At 37.3% G+C, this 27,916-nt stretch overlaps 1 long non-coding RNA gene across 5 annotated transcripts in view; it reads left to right on the top strand.

Annotated features, from left to right (window-relative positions):
* The window catches only part of LOC111933506 (uncharacterized), a 271,070-nt gene that overhangs the window by 65,320 nt on the left and 177,834 nt on the right, over positions 1–27,916 (top strand). For 2 of the 5 annotated variants that reach the window (XR_002866752.2, XR_015286485.1), the window contains exons 2-4: positions 6,997–7,148; positions 10,857–11,057; positions 12,321–12,986. This is a non-coding gene — a long non-coding RNA (uncharacterized LOC111933506). The remainder of the gene's footprint in view (positions 1–6,996; positions 7,149–10,856; positions 11,058–12,320; positions 12,987–27,916) is intronic. The other 3 variants (XR_015286487.1, XR_015286486.1, XR_015286488.1) reach the window with 3 other exon arrangements.

Here is a 27,916-nt window from a genome sequence, read left to right as displayed (position 1 = left end):
ATTAATGTTGATCCTTGATATCTTTATTGATTTTGACTTATCACTTCACAAATCATTTTACAGAAGAGTGTGAGCAACAAAAATTAACACATACATTTCTTAAAATATTCTGCTTTATACAGTTAATATGGAATGTTGCAGGAAAAAATAAACTAAGCTGGTGTAAGTCCACCTACTATTTTCAAGGAGTAGAGTAACTTAAGGGTAAACTGATGAGGGAAGACCCCTCAACCACATGGCAAAGCTGGATTACTCCTATTAACAGTAATATTTTTTTCCATGCCAGAATTGACATGATTGACAAAACCATTTGGTCTTTTCAGAGAGAGCACTTGCAGTAGGAAAAATTACTAAATAATAAACAGATGACTAGAAATAGCATTTTCTCCATTCCTGCTCCCTGTATTTATCTATGTGATGCTAGCAAGCTCTAGCTCCTCTGTTGATGATAATAAAATAATGCTGTAAAAAATTAAAAATAACAAAAAAAAAATTATATCCTGGCATTAGTTTTCCTTCCTGTTATTTTCCTAAATGTTTCTCCCCTCTCCTTTATAGGTGTACACAATGAACCTTTAAAAATGTGGAGCTGCCTTCAAAATTGCTGTCGTCATCCAGATCAATTTGGAACAAAGTCCTGTCTCCCAATCTATTCTAATTTCAATGTACACAATCTGCTGGCTGGCTGCCATCATGGAGCTCAGGAAATGATAAATACCAATTTAGTCACAGACACACAGATTTCGCTGGGATGGTGGGCTAGGGCTGCTTTAATATTCCCAAAGTTACTGCATGTTTGCACATTCACTTACGTCACTTAGTGTGATATTTAGAAGCTGGAAAGGACAGAAGTTGCACATGCTCTTTTGAAGACCAAGGGCTGAAGCTCAGAGTCTTGTTTGTCTGCCCTGAGCTGATAGCCTTCCACCTCTAATAACTGTACATAACATGAATAGAAAATTAGGTTGGACTAATCTAATTTGAAACAAGCTGGCCACAGCCAGCTACTGTGAATCTCAAAGGTCTTATGAACTGGTTATGATCAGTATTTGACATTTCTACTGGGTACTAAATGTAGCTCTCAGTTGCTATAAAATGAAGCACACTGTGCAAGGAAAATGGGCTATATGCATTGATTTCTATGCTTATTGGGCTGATGGCTTGTTGGTCTTTTTTTCCTGAATTTATACAGAGATGTGGTTTTCTTTGTGCATCTGGGATATTTCTGGAAAAGGGATGAATTAATAGCTTTGGATGACTTTTCCATGTAATTAATTTTTATATCCTTCTTCCCAATTATTTGAGGACTGGATCTTTTGCAAAGGCTGAATCTAATGTCAGGGTAAATAGTTTCCAAAGTGCTTTGAATTTTTTTGGTCCTTCACTTGCTGGTAAGTTACGTAAACATCAGTTTTAAGAAACCCTGAATAAAAGCTGGAAGTCTGCAATGCAGGCAACCCTAAAAAAATGGAATGAGGTTAAGAGAGAAGCTCAGATTTTTCATTTACATTAGCAAGTCATTGAAAGAGCAAAATACTCAGTTAAAGAGCTTTATGAATATTTAACTAATACTGTAGACAAGAAACATCTCTGGAAGAAACTCAGAGCCTTCTACTGTGTAAAAAACACATTCTTGTTTTCACCAGCATTAAATACAAACGTATGCTTTGACTATATGGATGATATATGGACTGGGTTCTTTGCTGTTCTGAGTTTCTTTGTCATGAGCGGACATTACAAAGCAGTCTGCCATGACCCTTATCTCAGTTTCTGAGTGGGAGCCCAAGTGATGCAGTTCCCTCATAAGAGGGTGGAAACATGTGGAGTCATGGTCTCAGAGACACAATTAAAATAAGGGAAAAACAAAATAAGGGACACAAGTGCCCAGCTTGCTCTGTGTCAGTGCTGGCTGGATGAAGGGATTTGTGTTGGGGTCATTACAGTTAGAGATCTACAAGGCAATATCTGCAGGTGAGTCTTAAATTTTTTTTTTTAGACAATATGTCTTGAATCACTCCTAAATTGTCTTTTATCTCTTGAGGGGAGCACAGGAACAGTTGTTCATGCATACACACCTGTATAGGTGTCTACCTGATAGACATGTAAAGACAATAAAATAAATCCTATATCTGCTTCCTGTTATAAAATACCTTAAAAATTCTTGATTTGGTACTTAAATCGTTTAACTAAATATTTTTATGAGTGGATAGAGAAGTTTTAGTTTCAAACTTCCTAACAAGATATTACTAAAATGGGTTTGCTTTTTGAAAATTAACATTTAATAAAATTGTGACTCTAATTGTAATGTGCCAGTTTGGACTCAAAACAAGTTCCTAATGTTTCAAACAAAGGATATAGGCTTCATAAACATGCTTAAATTAATTGACTTGACAATTCAGAAAAAATATATAGACAGACTAAGCAGAGAAGAAATCCCTTCTAAGCGTCCTTTTCATGTTTCTATTGAGATAACAAGTGTTTTCAAGTAAAGAATTGCTAAAGATATGACTTGGTAAAGAATCTTACTTGATAATTAATACTAACATGTTTTACATGTACGTCTCAATTTCTTTCATACAATATTTCAGTATCTCACAGACCAATTGGAATGAACCTGGTTAGAAACATCTGCTTAGCTTGGGCATCTTTATTTCCAGCTCCATCCTTTCCCAAGAGTCTACCAGAGTTACCAGTTTCAATCATCAAAATTCACTTGCCACCCATGAAATCTATTTTATATGCCATCTTTTCACTTTTTTGTAATTCATAGCATGTGGATGAGCATGAGCTTGAAGAGTGCTGAGTAGCAGCATGACCACAACCACTCCAACATGTGGGATGGCATGCTTGTCAAATCTCAGAGTGACACTTGCAAGCCACTGCAGCCTGGACCTTGGCCTAGGCCCAAATATACTGAGTGCAAATAATAGCTCATTAAGTTTTACAAAGTATTAAATTGCGATAGTAATGACACAAACAAATGGTGATTTACTTTGTAGAGTGTCTGTACTCCTTAATAAATTAATCTCCAAAATGTTGTGCTACACTATATTTTCTGGTTCTATCCATTTTTTTTTCTTTTTGTAATGAATAATCACAAGGGCAGAGAGTATTGACAATTATAACCATTAGAGAATAACAGAAGGAGGAGAAGTTGTTCTTATCTCAGAGAAAAGGAAATGTATTTTGATAATGAAGTAGCCAAGATACAATGAGTTAGGTTTAACCCTCAGATGTATCTATACAAGGATGTTTGTCCTTCCTAAGTTCTGGTCTGTGTTGTTGAATTCTTTCTGTAGTAATATGGTTAAATTCCAAGGTTATCTTATTTTTTTCTTCCTCTTCAATATAGACATGAAAATTTCCTTGAATGTTATGTTCTCCAACATCAGCAAAACATTGTTTTCTTTCTGTGATCTGAGAAGGAAAACATTCCTGGCCCTTAAAAAGATGTATTGTCTACTCAATGGATTTGCAAAAGAAGCCTAGTGAAATCTGCGTGGACTAGAATAGTTGTTATGCATCAAAGCTATTTAGAACACAATCCAAGTCAATAAAAACATTTTTTTTAGATATGTAGAAGTGCATGTGAATAGAAGGAGCTATTCAATACAAGCACCTACAGGAAGATTACTTCAATTTACACATTGATCACTGGTGGAGATAACACGTGTAGCTGTCGGAGCCTAGTGTCTTTGGTGTAGGTCTCCATCCTGGCATGAATTAAACCACACCATGTTTTGCTGTTCCCTGTTCACTCTGCTGAGAGGGAGCGTAGAGAATTTCTGACTAAACTGTACAAATATATAAAACTTGGTAGCACTAATTCAAATTTACAATGGGAGTGGTAATATGTTTGCTTACTAAATTTCAGGATAAATTTTTCGTAGACTTTTCAAATGCTGAATGTAAATTTCAAATCTGCTTGCAGGAGTATTGTAATCCTGCATAGTAAATATGCTTGTAGACATTCACTTAAAAATTGCAGGCATCTGGTGTTTTGGAACATGAGCAAAACTCTGCTAACTCTATGCACCAATAATAAATAACTTTCCTGAGGTATCTGGTTGTTTCCTAGATATGCGTTAAAGAAACAAAGTCTAGCACTTTCCCTCAATTACTTCTGAGTTTGTAATTAAATCCATATGAGAAGAATTGCTTGGTGGATTGGGGTGAATAAAGCGCTAATAAAAACAACTCTAATTTCCTGTCCAGTCCCTGTTTTCCTTCCCTTGTGCACCAGTGGCTATTCCAGGGATCGTTGCCAGATCTGCAGCCATGTCCCCCAGGGCTTTAGTCTTGACACATCTTTCAAAATAAACAGGACAGAGGATGTGGACAAGCAAATCAGTCACAGAGAACCAAGCAAAGTTTCGGAAGCACCACCACGCCCCCACGGGTCTTGCTTCTTGGAGCCTTGCTATTGCTATGTACTAGGGAATAAGGACACAGTGAAGTAGAGCTTAATTACCACCCTTACTTATTTTGGGAACTCTGACTAAACCCCGAGCTTCATTAAAGTGCAAATTCTGCTGTATACTACTTTAAAGTTATCTTAAACATTTCCATTGCCTTAATGAAGTTGAAATCAAGCCTGTAGATTGGCATCTCAAAGGAAAATGTGGGCACTACAATAAAAATGATGTGGGTGAATCAGTAGGTGTCAGATTGCTGAGTCCATAATGAATAATTATCTGAGCATAATTATTCTATGTGCTGTTTTTCAGGCAAGATGTAAAATTGAGGTCTTTTTGTTTCTTGGTAATTAAAACCACATCTCTTATATGATTGCACCTTACAAAAGAGTCTCTCTTTTGGAGAATATGGTCCGCTAATAGTATCCGTGGCTGGAAAAGGAACTATTATACTGATCATTAGAACTGTCTGTCCTATATAATTTTCTCTTCCAGCATCTCTGATACTAATTTTTGAATTTCCATTTCAGTTTATATATGTATTTTGTAGAAGAAGCCATTATGTTGTACTTTCTTTGATACATTTTTTTAGTTTTTTGTATATGAACAGGGTTTTGATATTGCTCCTGGATCAGATTTGATATAATTTTGAGTTCAAAAATCAACTGCTGTATTTCAAAAGCAACTGGATGCATTCATGGGATAAAATTACCTGAAAAGTGTTAAAAACAAAGACACAGTTTCTCTTTCAAGAAATCATTGAGTAGTAAACTGGTATTTTTATATTCTTAAATTTTTCCTACAGTGTATGGTCTAGACCACTGTCAGAACAGTACCTGATGCTTACATATTTTTTATTTTGTCCAGAATGGCCATGCTTAATTTTCTGTGTAATATATTGTAACCACTGAAAAGAAATTTCCCACCATTAGGATTTCTCACCAAGGCAAGAACACAAACCGGTTTTCAAAAAAATATTGAAAATTTAAGTAGATTATTTTCTCTTGAGGCAATGTTACATGGGATATATGTTTTTATAGAAATATTCCTGTTCTATTTTATTACCAAGATAGGAATCTTACCAAAATGCCTTGCACTTTCTGTAAGTTATGGTGGTTTTTTGGACATTATTCCTTGGCCTGCTCTTGGAACTATTATGGGAAATTGGATGCAGAATAATAGTTTCTCATGTTCCATCCAACTTCTTCAGCATATCCTCTTTTGCATTTGCTAGGTGCCAATGCAATTATTTTGAGTGGAAGAATAACAAAAAAACAAATTTAGATTAGACATAGCTAAAAGCATTTTCATGCATCTATCTAAGAGATAACAGTTAAAGGATACTTCTGTGAAGAGCAGTAAGTCTGTCTAATTAAAACTGGATTACTGACCTCCTGATCAGGATCAGATTAAAGAATTACCTTAGTGCACAGTGACAAATTCAGATTATTCTAAAACTTTTCCTGTCAGTACTTAGTGATTGTAACCAGTAAGGGCTGCTTTTGGCTTTATGTCTGACTGCCCACAGATCATGGCAGTGCTGCCTGTCACACTGTGACTTTGAGATGAATATTTCTTTTTCTTTGGCAAAAGTGGAGGAAAACCAGGTAGAAAACATGAAGCCAGACTGAAAACTAAGAAGCTGGAGATGAAACCTATCTGATGTCTTTGTATCTTTGTAACTTGGATGTGATAGAAGAGGAGAGGGTCCCTTTCATGAAAACAAAAACAGTAGGAGGAAGAGAGCAAATAAAGTTGAAGAGGATGACTTGGCCATTGTAATGGCAACTAGGAGATGAGAAGAAAACCACTAATTACTCCATGACTAGTATTTGGAGAAAGAAAATCCACATGCTTGAGCAGTGTAAACTCGGATGTCAGAATCTCAGGTGAAACTATGGTACTGCATTTTCTTTGTGACAGTGCATGGTGAGGTGGACTTAAACAAAACAACAACTTTTTATCCTGGCTGGAATTTGATGGATCAACAGTGAATACAATTTTGAGCTTATCAAGAAGTCATCAAGATCGCTGTGTCTGGTTACGTTATGACTAAGGAAGAAACCAGAGGCACTGGAATTAATGTTTCAGACTTTATGGAAAATAACAGAGCATGTATATCCAGGTCTTGAACCTGTTTAAACCATGTTTCAGGAAATGAATAATAAGAAACCAAATCTATTCTATTTAATAGAAACTTCAATATATTTCCATGTGTCTCCTGGGCTGGGTATGGAACTGGGGAATCATCCCTGGCAGTCAGTGGTGGTCTGCAGTAAGCTACCTGTGGGACTCATGTGCACCTTGTGCTGCTCAAATTGTAAGATCTGGGCTTGCCATGAGACATTATCAAAATAAAGAGGTATGTCATGTGCTTGGAGAAGTACAAAGTTAGGGAGTTCTCAAGCAGGAGGCCGAGGTATTTTTTTTTGTCCTGTGTTTGCCAAGTGCATTTACACTTGGCTGCCACTTGTACAGACTTCTCTTGGAAGCATTTTCCATCTGTCATGCTCACATGCAAAAAAACCCCTGGCAATTCCACCCCCATCTCTGAAATGGAATGTCTCTTTGTCTCTTACAGCTTTCAGCAAGACTTTTATTAAAGAGACAGAGAGGAGAGAAAAAAAATGCAGACAAGGAGATCACAAATGCATCAGATGGCAACGAGAAAGGGATTCTGTTTCACCTTGACTCCTTGTTTCCACTAACAACCTCTCCTTTATCTACAACACTGTAAGCTCCATCAGCTGTTTCATCCAGGCCTACTAAGAATGAAGTCTCTTTATATGTGGAGAATAGTGAAATAAAGTGAAGCTAGGAATTTTTGACACTGTTTTCTCCTATACTTAGAACTGCATGTGAAATACCAGCCACCTTCTTCACAAAAGTAGCAGAAAACACTTTCCAATATGATTTATAATGACGTGCCCTCTTATAATACATCACTCACATCAACAGCAAAATGGAAAAAAATCACTGAAAAATATATGAGAGGATGGACATCCTAAGCCTGATCGGTGATGATGTGGGAGAGATACATGTCTCTCTTATGGCTTCTTTTTTCAAAACTGTAATTATTTTGCAAATAGACCCCTCTCATATATAGTGATTGTGATTTTCAGAAGACAATCTGTGGATAGCACTTTATAATTTCTACAAGACATATACTGAATAGATGTTAGGATAGCTACATCATTTGAACAAATGGGATCTTTCTTTAATAGATTTTCCTTGATTTAGATTTCTGCTTCACATATTATGTGAAAGGAAGCTGCATATTCAGAAAACTGTGTGACAAGGCCTGCTTAAAAGACTGGCTGTTGTGCCTATCACTGGCAGAGAAAGTCTGAAATTTCTGTCGTATATTATTTATATTTTGGCAATAGGAACATTTAAAATTGCCTTTAAGTATGTTGGAAATAAGTCTAGCTCTTATTTTTCAGAAGGATTTTTTGCCTTCTCCTGTCTACTCTCCCCTCTTAACTCTATACAAGCCATGTCTCTCAAGGCACTGGAAACAACAGGTTAGCAAATTTTCCATGAAGTATTGAACTTCTGGCCATTAACTGGCCTTCAACTCTCCTGCCTGACACTACAGTGTGTGCCAGGCTGTAGCTGGGCTGACAAGGCTTTGCTGTGTCTCGTTATAATAAAAAGTACAATCAACTGGTGCAGTGAAAAAACATATAGGTTTATCAGGGATAAAGAAAACAAGTTATTCACAGGGAAATGATCCATAATTGCTTGTGATTACATTCTTTAAGAATTACTTGTAGGAGAAGAAAGGAATAGTATAATAAATTTAACTCCCTGGTTTGTTCTCAGAACATGAGTGAATTGGGGCAAAATGATCCTGTGAGCCAAAACACACAAATGATGACCAAGCTCTTCAACAGGCTTCTGAAACATGTTTTTACTGAATTGAATGCTACCACCAATTCATTCTGTAATGGAAGAAAAAGAGAGTGGCAACCTTATGAAAGTATCCTTTTATCAGGCAAGACAGAAGACAGAAAATTAATTGGAAAAGTTCTTTTGAGACCTCTCCCCTCACCAGTCCAAAAAATGAATACAAATCTAATGATATTGTTCGAAAGATGAAAAAATGCAGGTACAAGAAAGTACTCTCAGAATTTACCAGAACCAGGCCTGTCACAGAGACCATCATTGTGTCCTTCCCCACATCTCTTTTCAATATATTTTGGTAGTTGCTGTACTCTGTTATCCAGCATCCATGCTTCACCACAGGGGTGTCTGCAGTTCTGTTTTGGCTGAGGAATTCATGGTTTGCAGTGATAAAAGGCAAAAGGACAGGAGAAAATGACAAAAAGGCAAGATAAATCTTGTGGTATCCTCTGATCTCCATGGTCTGCTGTCTGCCAGCAGTAATCCCATGCAGAGTGCAGATGCATACACATGAATGCACACTGTCAGTCTCCCTCTTCTTCCCTGCAGTTGGCTTTGCCATGCCACCTGTGCTCATACCACAAGAAGATATTCCTTATTCCTAGGCTTGCTGGGAGGAGAGGAATGAGGGATGGAAAAGGAGGCTGCTATCAGGGTGCAGGGGCAGAGGGGTACTTCTCCACAATGGCTGTCTCACTATGCCCACCCCACATCAGGGGTAATCTGTTGGTCACAGATTAACATCGGTAATTGCACAGGATATGTCACTTGGTGTGTCTGATGAACAAACTGCCGTGGGAATTGCCTATTCACATACTGTATACACAGAGACTGATAGATTTCTCATGAGCAATCAGGACAGAGAAGGATTAGAGACAAAAATTCATATATATTTGTACATACAGTTATAGATGTAAAAGGTTGATGCCTCGTTGTTCTGGATGCCAGAATAGCTTATTATGGTCACAGGGCTGAAGTAGTATCATGTTTGTATTCTAATAACCTGATCTTAATGTCTAATAACATTCATAAACTTTTCTGTGATCAAGAATAGGTTTCTGTCCAGACATAATTTTATTTGTAAACTTTGAAAAAAAATTATTCTTGGGGTTTTTTTCCCCTCCCCAAAAATTATTCAGGTGACTGCTTTGCTGCTGAAAAAAAGGATTTGAGTCAGACTAAATCCACCTGCTTTCTGTCAGGGCATACCCAAGGAGAGGCATCAACAACTCTTCTGTTAAAACAGGATCCAACCTATATATATCAGGACTTCATTTCTGTACAGTAACAGAGTGTAGGACAAAAAATATCTCTGCCAGAGAAAGCAAAAGAAGTGAGGTCAGTATGAGAAAAAAACAAGGAATGTAGGCGAAGAAGGAAAGTGTGGTGTGCTGTACCTGGGAATTCTGAGAAAGATAGTGAGGGAGTACAAAAGGGTGAATTATGCGTATCTCAGATCAAAAAGACATTACTATGTTTTAGTTGCTTCTCATTTTTCTCACCATCCTTTAGCAGTTGCTTTGCCTTCTGGGGAGGCCCATGGCCCTATTTTGTTTCTGTGAATGTTTTCTGTCAGCTTATGGTGAATGTTTCTTGCACTCATTGACTGAGTTCCTTGCAGTGTATCTCCAAGGGCTGCACGGGTGTCACGTAGTCGTGTATTTTCTCTAGGCTGCCAGCATCACCCTCACTGAGTCATGGAACAGGGCTTTTGTTTAACTGCTGTCTCTCTTGTGCAGTGTTACCTAATTGCAAATTTGTATTTACTCTTTTTATTATTTTTATTTTTTTTTTAACTGAAAAGGGGGTGGGATCCATGATGCTACACAATCTTCAGTAAGAACAGACAAGGCTGAGACATTTAAGTACTTTTTTGCAAGTACTCCCTGTCTGCCATTTCCTGTTAGTGTCCCTGTTCTTTACCAAGTGTTGCACTCACTGTTTCGCAATGTGAATATTTTAACTCCTGCACTACTCAGGGAATTCCTTCTGTTGCTGGCTTAAGTTTGCTTATGGTTTTAATGGCTCCGATTAAACAATTTCTGAAATTTTCTCACTTTATGAATGGATTTTTTACTGTTTGTGAGTATTACATTATTGTTGAAATGACACAATCTTTTCCTAAAATATGTTTTTATTCCCTATCATCAACTTGGTGTGGCCACATAAACCATGTACATTCTGCCCTTATTATCTGACTAATCTCAATGCCTCTATCAATTCACTCTAGTCCAGAGGTTATACAAACCCTAGGGCTGACATTTGCAGCCTCATATACAAGAACATCTTTCCTTCTAACCACCACCTGCAGATAATTTTTCCATTTCTCTGGCAACTTAATTATGCATTGTAATTGATTTGGAGCCTGTGAAGAAGACATATCATTGTGAAATGTGATAATACAGATTATATACTTGTCTACTTTTTAAGTCCTACATTACATTATTGTCTTTAATAAAGGGAGAAGAAAGTTCTTTTTGACTTAGGAAGCTATTCCCAAAGTCTAAATAAGTTATTTGATTTTTTTCTTGTTAGTCAATATTGCAGAACCTGAGGATATGAAATTACTTCCTCCCTTCCCCTCAAAGAGATCAAACAGTGGAAACTGGGACTTATGGATACTCCACATGAGCCAGTGTGTGCCCAGGTGGCCAAGAAGACCAATGGCATCCTGGTTGTATGAAGAATCATGTGGCCAACAGGACTAGGGAATGGACTGTAGCCTACTGGGCACTGGTGAGGCCACATCTTGAGTACTGAGTCCAGTTCTGGGCCCCTCATTAAAGAAAAACATTGAGGTGTTGAAATGTGTGCAGAGAAGACCTAGTGAAGGGTCTGGAACCCAAGTCTGATGTGGAGTAGCTGAGGGAGCTGGGGTTTAGCCTGGGGAAAAGGAGGCTCAGGGGAGACCTTACCACTCTACAACGACCTGATAAGAGGCTGTAGCCAGGTGGGGTTGGTCTCTTCCAGGTAACAAGTGAGAAGATGAGAGAAAATGGCTTCAAGTTGTACAGGGGAAGTTTAGATTGTGTAGCAGGGAAAATTTCTTCATCAGAAGGGTTGTCAAGCACTGGAACAGGCTGTCCAGTGAAGCTATTGAGTCACCATCCCTGGAGGCATCTGAAAGACTTGTAGATGAAGAGCTCCAGAGGTACTCTCTCTTCAACATATGAAGACACAGAGGTCTAGAGAGTCACAATGCAGTCCACTTCAGGACCTGGAATAAATTTTGTGTATAGCAAACAGTGCTGTAGGGCCAACAGTGTAAAAAATTAGCTGTCTCTCAATTATCTCCAATCATCATAAATCACATGGAAAATACAACTTGCACTGAACTTCTGGTCTGTGCACACTAATGCTCTGGAGTGATTCATGGGATGAATTCATCTGATCTGCTTGCCGTACTCTGAAAAAACAAGGACATTGGTTGGGAAAGATCAAGGTTTTTGAAGATGGTAAATTTGAATAAAACCAAGTATAATAAAGTGATAAAAGAACTGCAGACCTTACTGCAGAGCCTGTTGACTGCACTTAAATGCTATAAACAAATGTATATGTACACAACAATGCCCTTCTATGCCCATTAGCTTGGAGCTACTCCCGTGGAATACAAAAATGGGCTTGCTTTTCCTGTAATGAAAAACAAGGTATGTGGGTTAGAGATATAGAAAAATCAACTAGAGAAATCTCTATAGAAATAGAAAATCAGCTGTGGTGTGTGGCTTGTCATAGCACCAGGATCGGGCACCACTACCAGTTATGAGAGTAGCTGTGCTTACAGAGATGTGACTCATATGATTCAGTGCAGCTCAGGAATGACTATCAGTGACCTGGATAACAGTTGGTCTTAGGAGAGGGTCAGAATTGTTTGCCAATAAGCTTATGAGCAGCAGTAGTGGAGAATCTTTATTGTTACACCTCCTTGTGTTTCAAGAGAGGTTTTCAGTTCAGCGTGGCTGCACCATGGAATATCAATTTTTCCTTGTTTTACCTCTGCAGAAGTGAAAATGTGACAAAGGAGAATGCAACCACATGAGAGAAAATGTCTCTGCCTCAGCATTTACTGGGAATATCTTCAAAAGGCTGCTCTGAGAAACACCAAAAAGGGACAGCTGGTGCTGACTGCATGTGACAACCTCCACAAGTTGAGATAGAGCAGTCACACACAACATACAACTCCCCGACAGTTAATCATACCTAGTTCTTGTTGGCCTTCAGCCATGCTTCATTTTTCTTCACTGGGTTCTTTTAGAACTACAGGAACCTATGTTTCCCTCTAATCAGATCTCTTTAGCCAGGTGCTCTGGAAGTGCTTAGACTTCAAAAGATCGAAGAGTGGAGGAAACACAGTTGGGGAGCTTCTGACAGACAGACTATGTATTGATGCTGAAAAGCCAATAATCATGTGAACATCCGGGACATGGAACAGATGTGACTAAGAAGCCAGAAAAAAACAGAGGGAAAAAATTCCTAGAATATTAATTTTATTGTTCTTTTATGTATCTAGCATAGTTGTTATGAATCTAAAGCTTAGATTTGGTAAAACAGAGCCTACTCTTTGCAGCACATTGGGAACTAGCATGCACAATAACTAGCAGTGAGAAACATCAGTAAAAAGAAAACTCAGTGGTTGGAGGAACATGAAAGACATCTACAAACATTCAGGTAAGTTCTACATGTCTTAATAAGTTTCGTTACATTCCTTGTAATGGGGCAATTTACAGCAAAGAAGGAATTGCTGCTTTAGCACCAAAGCCTCAACTTTGTGTCTCTCTGCCCAGAGGGTAGGTGTGACAATAAACAAGAGACCTGTGACCACTGATAATGCAGATGTGCATTTGGGCACTGACTTTGAGGCTGAACTTAGGACATGAGCACGCACACTATTAGGAACACCACATAAACACAGGAACACATGGATTCCTAGGGGTTAAAGGAATGATAAAGGCTTATTAAAGCTATCCGGATTGGCAGGAGTTTCAATGTTCAATGTAGGCAGCAGGAATAACTACTAATATTTTAAATTTCTGTGTGGTTTTATGTTCACTTACTGTCATCTGAGTTAAACTGTGACTGAATGTTCTGGTGTTGTCACTTTAAATCAAATTCTTCCTTGAAATTCAAGAGTTTATGAGTCTTAAGGTATCCTTACTGGCGTTTGCCTTTCCTCTATGATATAGTGTCATAGTTCATGTGGCTACAAGACTGGATGCAGCAATAGTGCATTTATGTAAGTGGTTATGTATTTCTTCACTTAAACTTGCTTTGATGACTGCTTGATGCTTTTTTTGGAAAATAAAATAAACGGTGCAGTGTATTCAAATGTTGTCTCTAAATTTTTACATGAGGATTCAGCTTTTAGAACTCCTATCAGCATGTTTGATATTAAAATAGATTTTGCATTCTTTACAAACAAGAGCTCCATTGATTCAGATTAAATAGTGGTGAGTGGTGTGTCCTGCATCTCGTTGTGATCTTTGCAGAAATATGAATGAAATGACATTTGAAAATGGTTGCAGAACCACAGCCACACACTTTTGAATATTTCCTTAATTAATTGTGAATTTTAAAAAAATCTGTTGCTATGTTTCCCAGAGTGGAATTGTCCTCCAAGACGTCTCAGGAGGATCAACTCTGTGTGCAGCCTAAGCTCACACAGTAAATAGAAATTGTTCCTGTCTCCTAGGATGGTTTCTGCCTTTTTTTTTTTTTTTCCTCACCAGGACATTGTTGCTTTTTATTTCTTCTGTTGTGGCTTTCAATGAGTAATTCACTGGTAATCAGGAGTTTGCAGCATCTGGCTATAGCAGAGGCTTAAAAGTTGTCAGAAAATCAAAGCCCATTTTTGTAAAAGTGACATTAGCTATCAGGACAAACACAAACTCTGGGAAATCAGCAGCATTACTGGAATTGTGGCACCTTGTGCACAGAAACACAGAACCAGGCAAAGCTTTTCTGATGGTACCGTGAGCCAGCAACAGCTTACAGGTCTGTGGAACAAGCTCTGGAGATGGATGCCAGCAAAAAATAATTTTCTTCTGGAATTAAAAAGGGACAGCAAAAGGGGAGTAGGATCCTAGAAAACCACCTCAAGTCTTAAAAATGGTTTGCTTCAGTTGGAGAATCTGGCTAGTTTATTTCCTTGAATTATTTCTTCTTCTATTACTTTGAGAAATGCAAGGAGAATGACTCAATCCTCCAGCATCTTACATGCGTCTTAGTCATTGTCAATCACAAAAAAGTTACAGTCTGCTCCTCATGCTGAATTGAAACACTTCCTGAGAGAATAGGCATATTTGATGCAATGCTGAGTCACTCTCAGCTGCTCACCATTATTAGGTATTCAGCACGGCTAAATTGATACAATTAATTTTCCTGAAGTCCTATAAAAGTCTCTTTATCCTCCTGACATCCCAGTATTATTTCTATTCTTTTTTATTGTGGTAGTCAGTTTGCTGCTAAGACATTATTTCTTTTCTTTTTTATTATGGTAGTCAGTTTGTTGCAAAAACAAAGACAAACCAGCTTTTGCTCCTGCTTTTATATTTGAATCCCACAGAGCAATTTTTTTATTCTGATTTTTTTCCACTGATTTGTGAATCACTGCATCTTTCAGAATATGAATCTTTAGAACAAGATGCTCTTAGGTATAAAGTGAAAGAATAAAATCTCTTCGTCATCTCCTGAAAAGTCATAGAGAAAGAGCCACTGGAGAGGCTGACCTACATACCGGATAGCATCCCTTAAACAAAACAAAACAGTTCGGATATTTTCTGTGAATTACTGAGGCAGATACTATCATTAAAAATAGGACACACAAGTATAGTCCAGAATGCTTTCCACTGAACATTTCATTCTTCGTTTCACTTGACCAACATGAAGAGCTCGAAGGTTTTTACACTTACTCCTCTGATTTGCACAAAACTACCTTTTATTTTCTTTTTTAATACCTTTTTCATATGATTTTTGGGCATGAGTGATTCAAAGCTATAAAAGAACAGTTTGAAAAAGTCAGATTTAAAAATAACTCATAACCCATCCCTCTGGAGAAAAGCATGGTCATGGTAGGTGCTCCCTCCAGTGAGAAGGACTGGATGAGGCAGGCACCTTGCTCCTGGAGTTCAAGATACTGTGATTCTTTCTGCCTGGTAAAAGCAGAAAGCAAATTTAAGAAAGGAATATTTGTGAAGACTTGTTGGATCTGTCTTAGCTTCTCTTACCTGCTGGTCTGATGTACCAGGAGAGACTGATTTCTCGGAAAGCATATACCAAAAGGTGGCTGGCCTCATTTTCTAAATCAGCAGGCAATGTGCTCCGTATACATGCACATCCTTACAGTGTAAGGATTCCAGATGTTAAAGTCCACCAGAGAGGGCTTTTTGGGGGAAGGGGTTTTACGTTTTGCACTCCATGAACAAACTTTCTAGACCTCTCTCCTTTAAAATACAGTACTGTATTTCAAGCTGAAGTCAAGCAACTCCCCTTCTTTTCCCTCTGAAAAACAACTCCTGTTAAACCATGGAAAACTATTGTTAAGTCCTTATCAAGGTAGGCAACTTGCACTCTCTCCTGCATTTCACATGAATGAAGAAAACACTCCTGCACTTTGGGAACTGCTAAATGACAAAAAGAGGCTTTCCAGATCTTGAGCTCCATAAGACACAACAGCAGTCAACTTTCCAAAAGAGAAAGTAATGTTACCTCTGCCACTGCAAAATTATCTCTTCTCCAGGAATATCACTTTTCTTTCCTCTCTCAGCCCATTCATTTTTCTCAGTATGCTTCCTTGACCTCCACTTCTGTGGCTTGAACACTGCAAATTTCAAGGTCTAGGCTAAAATAAAGATGACAACATGACTAATGAAATAGAAACCAGATTTTTCTTATAGGTGGTGCAGAATTTGTCTTTAAAAGTCTTTGTTTAGAAGCTTGACTCAACTCAGGCAGTGAGCATCAGTGATTCCAAGAAAGGAGATAATGTGTATTGCAAAAAGGATCCCAGAAAGGATAGTACTTTTATTCTATGTAGATTGTCACAATCTGTTCAGACCAACAGAGAAATAAATGGTGTGACAGCACAAATCTTTTCAAATAAGGCTTCTCTTCAACACTTTTTGTGTGGCTAATGCTATGGCAAGAATGTTTGTGTGGGAATTTCCCCATGTCATATTGTAGATTGCAGGGCCTTTGATATCTTCTCTTAATTCACTTTGGAAGATAAACAGGAGTGAATGTCAGTATAAGAAATCTGAATTGAAACGACCCTCAGCCTCATCACTTCCCCTAGTGCAAGTAGTTATTACTGTGATTTCTTATTTATTTTATTAGAAAAAATATTAAAATGTTGATAATTTAGGAAGTTTTTTATAACAAGCTTTGGATGGCAGAGGCCTTTAAATATTTTTAATGAGAGTCTTACCTTGAGAATATAAAATTTACTGAATTGCACTTAATTAGGTCATCAGAACTTTCTAATATTTTTGTACCTTAGAGATAGATTTGAAACTCACTGAGTGTGAGTCTGCAGTTCTTTTAGGAAAATTGTTAAGGTCTATAAACTTTTAGACATATCTGTACTGCACAAAACTTGAACCTGGTCTTGATATTTTGATTTTCTTGTTCTCAGCTGCCTGATTTTTCCTTCTAAGGAAGGCTGTTGCTTTTGTAGATGACTAAACTGTTTGTGAAACGGATGAACCAATTACCTATTACCAATAGTTACCAAAGGAAGAATGTCAGTAGCTATTGTGGCCTGTTTGCTTTAAGTGGGAGGGATTTTTACAACTGAAAGCCTCTTACAGCACTATGATTGGTCTATATGAGGTAGTACATGTCCTCATAAAATTATATAAGGCCCCCAAAGGTACCACCCCATTCTGATTCCAAGTTTCATGTAAATTGGTTCTTGGTGTAAATGTGCACATCTTCATTCTATGGCAAAAAAAGCCAACAATATATGTTGAGTTTTTAAAAATTAATTAAAATAATTGAAGTTCACATTTTCTAGAGCCGCATTTTATTATATTAAATAACATTTGGAAGTTCAACTATGCCAGTATTGGATCCCAGACATTTCTTTTCTGTCTTTCTGTAGAAGGCAAATTTTCCTGTCTCTTTGCTGTTATTAGAGACATCCTGAAAAAAACTCAATAAATTTTCCTCCTTTTGGTAGTTCTGCTTTGGGGAATGACACTGTTGGTGCTTTGCTGTCAAAACTTTACATTAAGAAGATTAAAAAAAAAAAATCAATTTCTACAACAAATTCATGGACTGCTGAAGGTCTTTGTTCCATATCTGTGCTGACACCTTGAGGGTAACCAAAGCCATGGGCTCTAAATTTAGAAACCTAGAGAAGAAACACAGGGTCATGTTCAGTCCATTTATCAAAAGAAAGAGGAACAAAATCATCATGAGAAGCAGGAAAAATTAGATGGAGGCTCACATTGCCTTGTGTGCTCAGGTGCTGATTTTTAGCCATACCAAGGGCAGTCTTGGAGAGCTAGTTTTACTCTTCTAAAAACAAGGCAATGGAGGGAGAAGGGCCACTGATTGTATTCCTCATTTGGTGCAGATAGTCTGAATTCAGTTTCTTCCTCTGCCAAGACCCCAAAGATCCTAGAAATCCTTAGTGATCCTTTTTCTTGAAAATTAAGAGACATCCAAACAATTTACCTCTGCGAATGCAAATGTCTTGTTCTAACATAAATTCACCACAAAATGGTATTCTGATATGCTCTTTAGAAAGTTCTTGGTTTTTGGTTTTTTTTTTATGTAAGCATTGTAGATAGGCAAAATGAAATTGCCTTGTAGCATGAGTCTAGCAGCTAGATAAGAACATAGGGTCCTATATGTCTATATAATTTTGTAAAGTCTGTGTGAAAGGCAGAATTGCAGTCACTTCACTTAATGTGACACAGGAATTGCTCTCCAGCTAAAGCCTTAAAAAGGCAGAGGAGAAATGACAGCATCAGGATGAAACCTTGGCACCAGACTTTCTTGTCTGCCTGCAGGAGGGGAGCTGTGTTACAACAATTCTATATGGGATTTGTGCTTCTCCTCTCCTGGTTGAAAATTGTAGGTTCTCCTGGGTTAGTAAGGTGTCTGTTTCCTGCACTGAAGGTCCACACAATTTAGATATAATTTGTGCCTCCAGTTTCCTTTGAAAAAAAGACTCAAATATGAATATCTAGATGGAATGAGCTTCTTTGTGCATGCATATGAATTGCACTTATATTCAATGCATATTGCATATACATACCAATATGTATTTATACCTCTGTGGGTTGTAACTGCAAAAGATCGTGATTTTCTTTCTGCTATATCTGGACATGTTGATTTGCAATGAGCTACTTCTGAAATCTCATTCTGATCATAGCTTACAGGTATCCACAGTTTGTCTGGCTTATAAGACAAAATTTCATAGGCATTTTAGAGCGTGAGGAACCTGTAGGTGCCAAAGTCTCATATTGTCTCTGGAGAGTGCCCTGGAGAACTGCAAAACAAGGGCTAGCTAGTCTAGCTGGGGCATGCAAGGCAGTGTAGAAATTTAATTTGTTGAAATTTTGTTCAGTGATGATCTGTTAAGTGACCATTCTGTATCTTCCCAAGATAACATTGCTGTTCTGTGCTGAGGTTGGACAAGCTTATGTTGGAGTGAGCTGCTTAGAGACTGTAACAAGAGAAACAAGTCTGGAGACCCATGCCACCCTCTCTATCTGTTTGAAAGTGCAACTCCTGCTTTACAATGCTGTTACAGCCCTGGTCCTTTTGCCACTGGCCCTGGACTGCAGTGCATTTTTTTGGTTTTGTTTCTGCTAAAAAGAATATAGTGATCAGAATGAAAGCAATACATCAAAACACTGAAAATTAAAAATCATTCTCCTTTATCATTTTCAGAAATTTCAGTGAAACAAAGTCTTTATGGCACTTTTGTATACCATCAGCTGGAGCCATCATGAGGACAACATGTCATTTGCTGTTTTGTCAGACTTACAAGCTGTTGCAGAAGTTACACTCATTTTTGGTCCTTAGGGAGCTTTAATATATCTGCCTTAGAGAAGACACTGTGACACACTTTCTGTTTGTTTGCCCACCGACATGTTTTCAGGAACTAAACAATAAATAAAGAGACCATCTAGTGTTGGGGCTGTTTCTTCTGCTTTATGTATATCACAAATATCACAGTGCCCTTGCAGACTCAATAAAACTCCATCTAGTGTGCCATTTCTCAGCAATCAACATTCACTCCTAACACATCTGCTTGGGTTTGGCATTAATCCCTCTGCTTCATCTGTATTTATCAATGGTTCAGAAATCTGTGTCGCCCAGTCTCATACTCTAGCACGTCTACACTCGATAATCTGAGACTTTTAGGACAAATCATCAATGAAATAAAATAACAGAGATATATTTAGATCTGACAAATACCCTGTGACTAATTGTGCCTGTCAGCACAGTCATGTCATTTTATACCCTGGATTTCCTAGCGCCCATTTAGAAGAAAACCCACATTGTAATGAAAGAAAACTTCCAAAGAAGAATAGTCAAAAACATTAAATTGTAGCATAATTTAAATCTGTGTTTGCAATATTGCAATTGGGATAGGTAGACTAAAGCAGAGCTAATGCAAGTCTATGAACTTTTCCCTCTCTACCCCTTCCCCTCACCAAATACTTTTAAAATTTTCCTAAAGTGTAGCTTTATTCACTTTTCCCCTCTTCTACTTTAAGTTTATGCATGGAAATTCATGCAAGGGAATTTAAAGTCATCTATTACCCCATTCACTCAGGGATCAGGGTGAAATAATATCTACGAATATTTCTCCAGTGGAGGCCTAAAGTCATAAACTACTGTCTTCTTTCTGCAGATGAACTTGAATGTCACAGAGAGAGCAACAGGAATTATCCCAGAAAATGAATGTGGAATTCTTCTCTTTATTTCTCATTCTCTTCCAAAGATCAGAAGTTGGTATGATTAAAAGATTAATGTTTCAGACCCCTGCAAAATATGGAAGACTGAACATTATGTAGTAGAGTCCTTAAAAAAGATAAAGATATTTGTTAGATAGGCTTGTAAGGCTAAAATAAATTTTCTATGTACGTAACAATGTTAAAATACCTTAATAAAATAAAGCATTTAGAGGATTTACACAAGTAAGAGATATAGTTGAGATGCGACAGACAGCTTCAAGATATCTCATTTAACTATAATAATAAGAAAAAAATTAGAATTCTGAGCCCATGTTTTTCCTTTTTGTTATAGTTTGGTTTGATTTATTTTCTATAAGATTTCCCTAAACGTTTTTGCTTTTCTGAAACCTTCACCCACCACAAATCCTGTTTTTAAAAAGGCCCCCTTAAAAGATTCTTAAGCTTCTCATTCACATAGAGACAACAGATTGGGAAGGGCAGACATCTCAGTGAAGCACGGTCCCTCCCTCCTGAGATGGCATGCTGATGTACTGCCCCATCTTGGGAAATCTGCCCTCTGTGACTGATTCCTTGTTTTCCATGAATCAAATGTATAGTCATCTGAAATCATGTTGGGTCATCCCTGGAGCTGTGGGAAAAACTAATTTCCAAGTAATTTTCTCTACACAATCACCAATGAGCAATAACATTTTGCAAAAAGTAAAATTTGGAAGTAATTAGGATTTCAAATTAATGGATTTCCTACCTCAAGGTGGACTTCTGCTTCTAGCTTTTGATAGAAGTGCTTTATTATCAAGCTTCTGACTGCTCAATATAGTTAGAGTCTCAGATTGGTTGCTGGCAGAGACCTGTGAATTTTATTAATGATTGAATAACTAATGAGAAAATGCTGTAGAACTTGCAGATTTTTAAATAATTCACACTTACCTTAGAAGACTTCTGCCCTCTTTTTCTGATTGCAGACAGAATATACTTCAGCTGAGATATTTTCCTACTGATTTGATTTCTATACAATATTTTTTTTTGCTGCTCTGGAAATCAAAAACTTGGATGGCACAACAGGTCCCCTTCAAATTGTGTGGAGCACAGCACAGTCTGATTCATTTCAAGCCAAAGTGGCCCAATTGATGTAAATCATAGATTAACTCAATTTATTGCTATTTATAAAATTAGTCACCTGCAGCATCCTCCTGGATGAAGTCTAGTGGTTGGAGCAATGTCGGAACAATGTTATCACCACATGAAGTATAGAGAACGTGGTGTCTCCCATAGGTGCTTGGAAGTGGCACATCTCTTACCTTGAGCATGGGGAGTCCTTTTCCATTCATTCTGTACCAAATATGAAAAGACAATAAAATCATTTTTGAAAAGGATTTATTTTGTTTCCCTAGAAAAATTTTATATCTTCCTGTTCTTTTCAGATATTGAAAATGACAAAATTGCAGTTAGAAACTTGAAAGATTAATATCAAAATTTTTCAGACCCAAAGGACTTAACAAAAAGCAATTATACTACTGTGGTCTATCATATCTGGTTATAAAAACCTAGAAAAATAGATCCACGGAAAATGGTGGGATTAATCTTGTATATGATTTCTGTTTACCCAGAGTAATCATGACTTCTATCCCTATCTTGTATTGCAAGCAAAAAAACAATGTGACTTTCTCCTACCTAGTTTTCTATAGATAATATGAAAGAGAGAAAGATTTTTCACTTTTCTATTTCTTATGATGACAATTGCACTAGCAGTTTTGTTTTTCTCCAGAGGCTACACACATTGCTCTCATGATGTGATCTCCTGTGGCATTAGTAGTAACAACTTAATGTAGAGCTCGACTAATTCTCACTCAGTGGTGTAAAATTTACATTCACATGGGTGAAAACAGAACTTGTCCAATCTCATGTAGTACTGAAGTTCTTTTCTCTTAGTAGCTGTTTGACCTTATGCAAAGCATAAGGTCATATGTGCCACCAACAGATGCTACTTTAGTGGATATGAATCAGTTAAGTAGTGCTGTGCTAAAGCTGTTAGCATTAAGAAGGACTGTTAGTTCAAAGCAATGTAGCTGAAATGTCAAGTATATATATATATATATATATATATTATACACACACAAATATATTTACATCTGCAATTTAGAAAGAGAATTGTTTAGAAACAGCTTCCTGTGCCTTGCACAACACAGACCTGAAAGTGAGCTGATGATGCAGACATCACCAAAATAGTTTCAATAGACTTATTTAATGCATGGATGACTCTCAGTGTCAGAATGTAAAAGTCTGGCAAAAAAACCCTATTGATTTCTGGGGAAAAAAAAGCTTGATTTTCATTTTACTTAGTGTTGCAATTCTGTGTGAACAGGCAGTATTACATCTCAAGAAAAAAGTGGTTCTGCTGAAGATAGTTGCTTTATTATTAATTTTGGTTGATTGACTAATCACCTAAAAAGTCATGGATCCAAGAATGGAATGAAAACAGTGAGTGCATGGAAGTCTGAAATATCATAAGGAGCTGACACCATTTTGATTGGAACCCTAATTTTTATATATATCTCTCTGCTGATCTAGGCCAAAATCCTTTTTCTGACTGGCTCATGACAATAGTTGGAATACACTAATCAATGCAGTAAAATAAAGGAACAAAGATCAAACAAGTATAACAAATTTTTATTTTGCATTTGCCTGAAATATTTCATGAAACCCCAAATTAAATGTTGTGCAATGTTTTCAACTTATTGATACCTGAAGGGAAGGAAATTCAAAAATAATTAGTTGCAATAAAATCCAGACCAATTAAACAAGTTTCTTTTTGAATAAGCACACATTCAATTGTTTATCAAATCTGAAAATAATTCCAAATTATTTGTATCCATATTTTGAAGATTTTTCATTTACTAATTTTTATTAATATTCCTGAAATAACAGGTACAGAAGCATTTGACCAGAGAGAAAGCTTTTTTAGCTCCCATTTTCTAAATATCGACTGGTCTCCAGAAATATTAAGGATTTGTCAGATTGCTTTGTGACTTTCTCTTTAAAGTCTTCAGGGTTTCAACTAATTGACCTCATCTGCTTTGAGCAGGAGATTGGTCTAGAGACATACTGGGATCCCTTCTGATCTGAAGAAATTCTGTCACTATGAACAATATCAGTAAACGCCTTTTTAAAGTTCTTTTTTTGTGGAGTACACCATCTCCTTCACTACTGAAGGAATGACAGCAGTATTTCACCCACCCCACTAAACAATCTTCACAATGCAATTTTTTTACCTGTATACTGAACTAACATATAACAGAGCAAATATAACAGAAATTCACTTATTAGTGTGCCTGAACTCTGACATGTCAGGCTACCATGAAGAGCAAGAAAATTGCTTATTTTACTGGCCTGTTTACTGAATCCTAGGCTGATCCAGCAGGGACATCAGTTTAACTTGAAGATTCACACACTTGAGATAACAGCAACAATTCCACTAAGAAGCACCAATTTTTGCAGTGCTTTCCTCAAGTCTCCCTAAAGTAGCTGGCAAAATCTATCTCCACTAGGCATGTTAGTGCCAATGAGAGAAAGTGGAAAAGACATCTCATCTACTTTGTACCGCTGTTAGGAAGGAGTTGTCAGCTTGTTTCCATTGCCCAGAAGGAGAACCTGCATAGTTACTGTAGTCCAGGCAACTAACTCTTCTATTGCCAAACTTAGACTGTGTGGATCTCTTCTGTTCCTGTTGTAAAGATAAAGCTGAAAATCTGGAATTTAAAGATTTCATTGTGCATCTCCAAAATCTTGGACTCTTTACACCCAAAAAACATTTCTGTATGTTATCCCTGACTGAGACATTGAGACACATTGAGACACTTATCCTAATCCAAGACCAGAATCAAAATTACTACTCTAGAATTGCCATAAATGAACAATCTCCAAAGCTTTCAAAATATTGTTGAAGATTTTATCCCTATTAGCATTTTCAAGTTGTAAAGGAGATGAAATAATGATTTTGTACCTCCTCCTTAACCAAAGGAAATCAAATGCTTTTACATTAGCGAAATTTAAATACTAGTGTGATAGATACCTGCTTTTACTGTCAAGTGCATATTTCTCTGCCTGTGAAGACATTAAAGTCCATCTTGTGACTTTTATTAAATAGAAAAAGGTTAGTGCCTATTCATCTGAAGAGTGCAAAAAAAGGAAAAGATGACTGAATTAGATCAATCAATTTAACTTCAATTCACAGAATAAGTCTGTTTTCAGAACCTAGAAAACAACAGGGAGAGAACCAGAAGCCAATGTCTGTTATGTTTGTCAAGAATAAATCAGAGCAAAATAATTCACTCTTTTAATGACCAGGTAATAGATCCTGTGGATAGATGAGGAACCGAAGACCACAAGTTCCTTTACTTGAGCAAAGTTTTTGACTTAGTCTCTGTTGATATTCTCATGTCAAAAGTAAGAAAAACACAGCCTTTATTCTGTGGGCACTAAACTGATTAGATAACCTCACCACGGAGAAATTAATCAAAATCTAATTATGCTCAGGATTCTGTGGGGGGTCTGCCTTAGATTCTGCTTCTGTTCAAGGTTTTCATTAGCAAAACAGATGGTGGAATAGTCAAAATGCTCATTAGTTTTGTATCTGACACAGTGCTAGGAAGGACCCCAATGTGTCGGAGGATAACAGTAAAAATAAAAGTCTGGAGACATGGACTGGAAACATAGTATTTGACTCAAGGAAGAAAAGGAATGGTTGAGGAAAGGAAAGGTTGAGAGAAAGGACAAGATAGTATAGAAAACATCAGTTATACAAATTTGTTATGATGGTAAATATCAGAAAGCAACTTCTTCATAAACATCTTAACACTGCAATGGATCACATATTGGGTCTGAATCAACAATGACAGATTCTTTTAGAAAGATGAATATTCTGTTCATAGTGTAAAAAACAGAAATATATCCCACATGATGCATGCTATGGTCAGAAGGAAGATGTAGAAACCATAAGAAGGTGAGACTGGAAGAATGGGTGGTATCAGGCCTAAGAAAGACAGAAGGACATTTAAGCAAGAAATTTTAAGAAGATTAAGCCATTCCTGTTGGCACAAAAATAAATGATACTTTTGTCTGTATCTGCAAAATATGACAAAAGAAGAAAGAGTTAAATTGACATGCAAAAGAGGAAAGTTACTAGAAATGTTTTCTAATTGTAAAGTTAACTGAGCACACTGGGAACACTTGCTAGATTGGAAAGACTGGATCCACTGTCACTGGAAGTCTTTAATGAAAAGTTATTAATTTTTCAGAAATAACATTATTATTGTGAATCTCTAGAGCATTGTGATGAATCAAATTGGTTGGTGTTTTTGATTCTGCTGGAAGGAGAGGTAAAGGTAGGTAATATCAGGTAAAACAAGGACTATTTTGTTCTCTTGTACATTATTGTAAATCTGAATTTTACTTATCTAATGAGTTAGTATTGAATGTTAGCACATCATTTCAGTAAGACTGGACACTTACATGTTATTACAATTTCATTCAGAAATTCTCCTTTGGTATAAATGAGACAGAACTGGTAGCAGCCACTGCTCATCACTGCTAGTTCTTGATTCTTTTAAGTGTTTTCCATAAGCACAGCCATTAGCACTGGCACATACTGCTGCGTGTGAACTATTGTTTTTTACATTTATTCTAATTATTTGTGTAGTATCCAAATATGGTGGCCAAAACCAGGAATAAACCTGGAGTAAAACAGGACTAAAGAAAAGTATGTATGGAGAGCAGTGTTTATAGCTATATGTAACTGTAAAGCTGCTGAAACCTAAGAACTGCCAGGGATTTTACCTCCATTAGATTGGAATGTGCACAAGTGCCCCTAATGGCTTTAGAGACATTTAGAGGCATTATAATCCTACTCTGCTCTCTGGCTGCAGTGTAGTTCTCCCTAAACAACCTTGTTCCGTGGGGTCAAGCACTATTCAAATCATGGGCTTCCGTCTTATACTTGGTCACCTTTCAAGCCAAATTTATACTAAGGTTGCAGTGTAACCTTTTTCCACATCTTTCACTTGGATGAGGATCCTGACTGAAGAGGAAGGTTCTCAGGAGCCCCACAGGGCATGCTACCTGAGTCTTTCCCAAAACTGAGATATCCTGAAAGTTTTCCTTAATAAGGTCCCGTGTGTTTAACACAGGGCAAACTCATGCTGCAGCATTTCCCTCAGCGGGTCCTTATCTAAACTCTTCTTCAGTCAGCCCTCTTGGGTTTTTACTGTCTTGAGACTCACAGGAGAAGGTGTGCAAGTCAAGTATATATCAGAATGCATTAAGGACTTCCCAGGATTATTGTCAGTCTGCAAACTTCCCATCACTACAATAAACTTAATTATGCTCAAACTTTCTATACCACCTTGTCAAAGTACACTCAACACGTCACTCTTGTTCCTAAATGAATTAACATCAGTTCTCTCTCTTTTCCTTTATTTCCCATCATGACACTCTTTGTTTCTTCCTGTATTTCCTACCTGGCATTGGTTTCTCCTGGAGGGTCTCCAGGAGATGACATCTGCTCTGGCTACCCCAAATCCATGTGCTTGTGGAATGGTCTAGCAGGTAAATACCTGCTACATTTTCATTATGGATCTACGGATCTACAACAGATTTAGCCCTGGGAGGTGCTTCAGGAGCTGTGAGCACTGGCTGTTCAAAGCACATTTGTGGACAAACCTTCCTTTCCCAAGTCAGAGCTTGAGAAGCTTTTGGGTGAAACTGGCAGATAAGCATGCTACTCCTTTGGATTAATTGCAAAGAAATCTTTTGCTGGGCAAAACAGGCCAAGCTTTTCCCCCTTCCACCTCCCCACCTTCTTACATAAAACTGTTTAATCTGCCAACTGTAGCACACACAAAGAACCTAGGAGCAGCCCTTCCTATTTCCCACATGTATCTGTATTTTCCATGACTGTACTGCTGTACATTCTAATAAATAGGCAGCATGTCTGCTGGCAGGACAAAGAGAAGTCTCCTTCTACCTACCACAATCAGTGGAAGAGGAAACACAGAAACAGAATCTATGATTAAAGCAGACAACAAAAATCACCTCCAAAATTTGATTAAATGGAAGGATCTGAAAACTCATTAGCAGTTTTACTGAATTTAAGATGGGTAGTTTTCTACCAATGAGAATAAATTGGAGACCAAATTACTTTGGTTGAGTATCAATTAAAAAATAAAGAAAATGAAACAAAAGTGTGTTTCATTCATTGTTCCCTTGATGACAATTATTTAGTGAGTCATAAACCTTTCATTTATGAACAGAAATGTTCTTAGAATTTGAGAGGCCAAAAAATATTTTGTGTACAACTACTTTTGCATGAAAAGCACTCTTGACTAAAAATATATCCCAAGTATTGTCTGAAAAAAATTACCCAACCCAGGGTAGTATAACTTGCATTAGGATCACTACAGAACACTTTCAGTTTACCTCTCGGTACATATACTAGAGAGCATTGTGCTAGAGAACAAGGAAGGGGTTAGAGTGCCTCTTTTACATGCAAATTTCTGCCATTCTATTTGTGAGTGTTCCCTGGTCCTTTTTCCCACCTGAATCCCATGAACTTCTTCTGATTAATGTATGTGCAAGAGGTTGTGCTTTGTGTGTGTTGTATTCTGTTCTTGA

This window comes from Cyanistes caeruleus, chromosome 4 (genome assembly GCF_971803275.1).
Source record: "Cyanistes caeruleus chromosome 4, bCyaCae1.hap1.1, whole genome shotgun sequence".
NCBI classification, from domain to species: Eukaryota; Metazoa; Chordata; class Aves; order Passeriformes; family Paridae; genus Cyanistes; species Cyanistes caeruleus.
The sequence above is the reverse complement of the archived record's forward strand: the minus strand, read 5'-3'. Positions and strand labels throughout refer to the sequence as shown.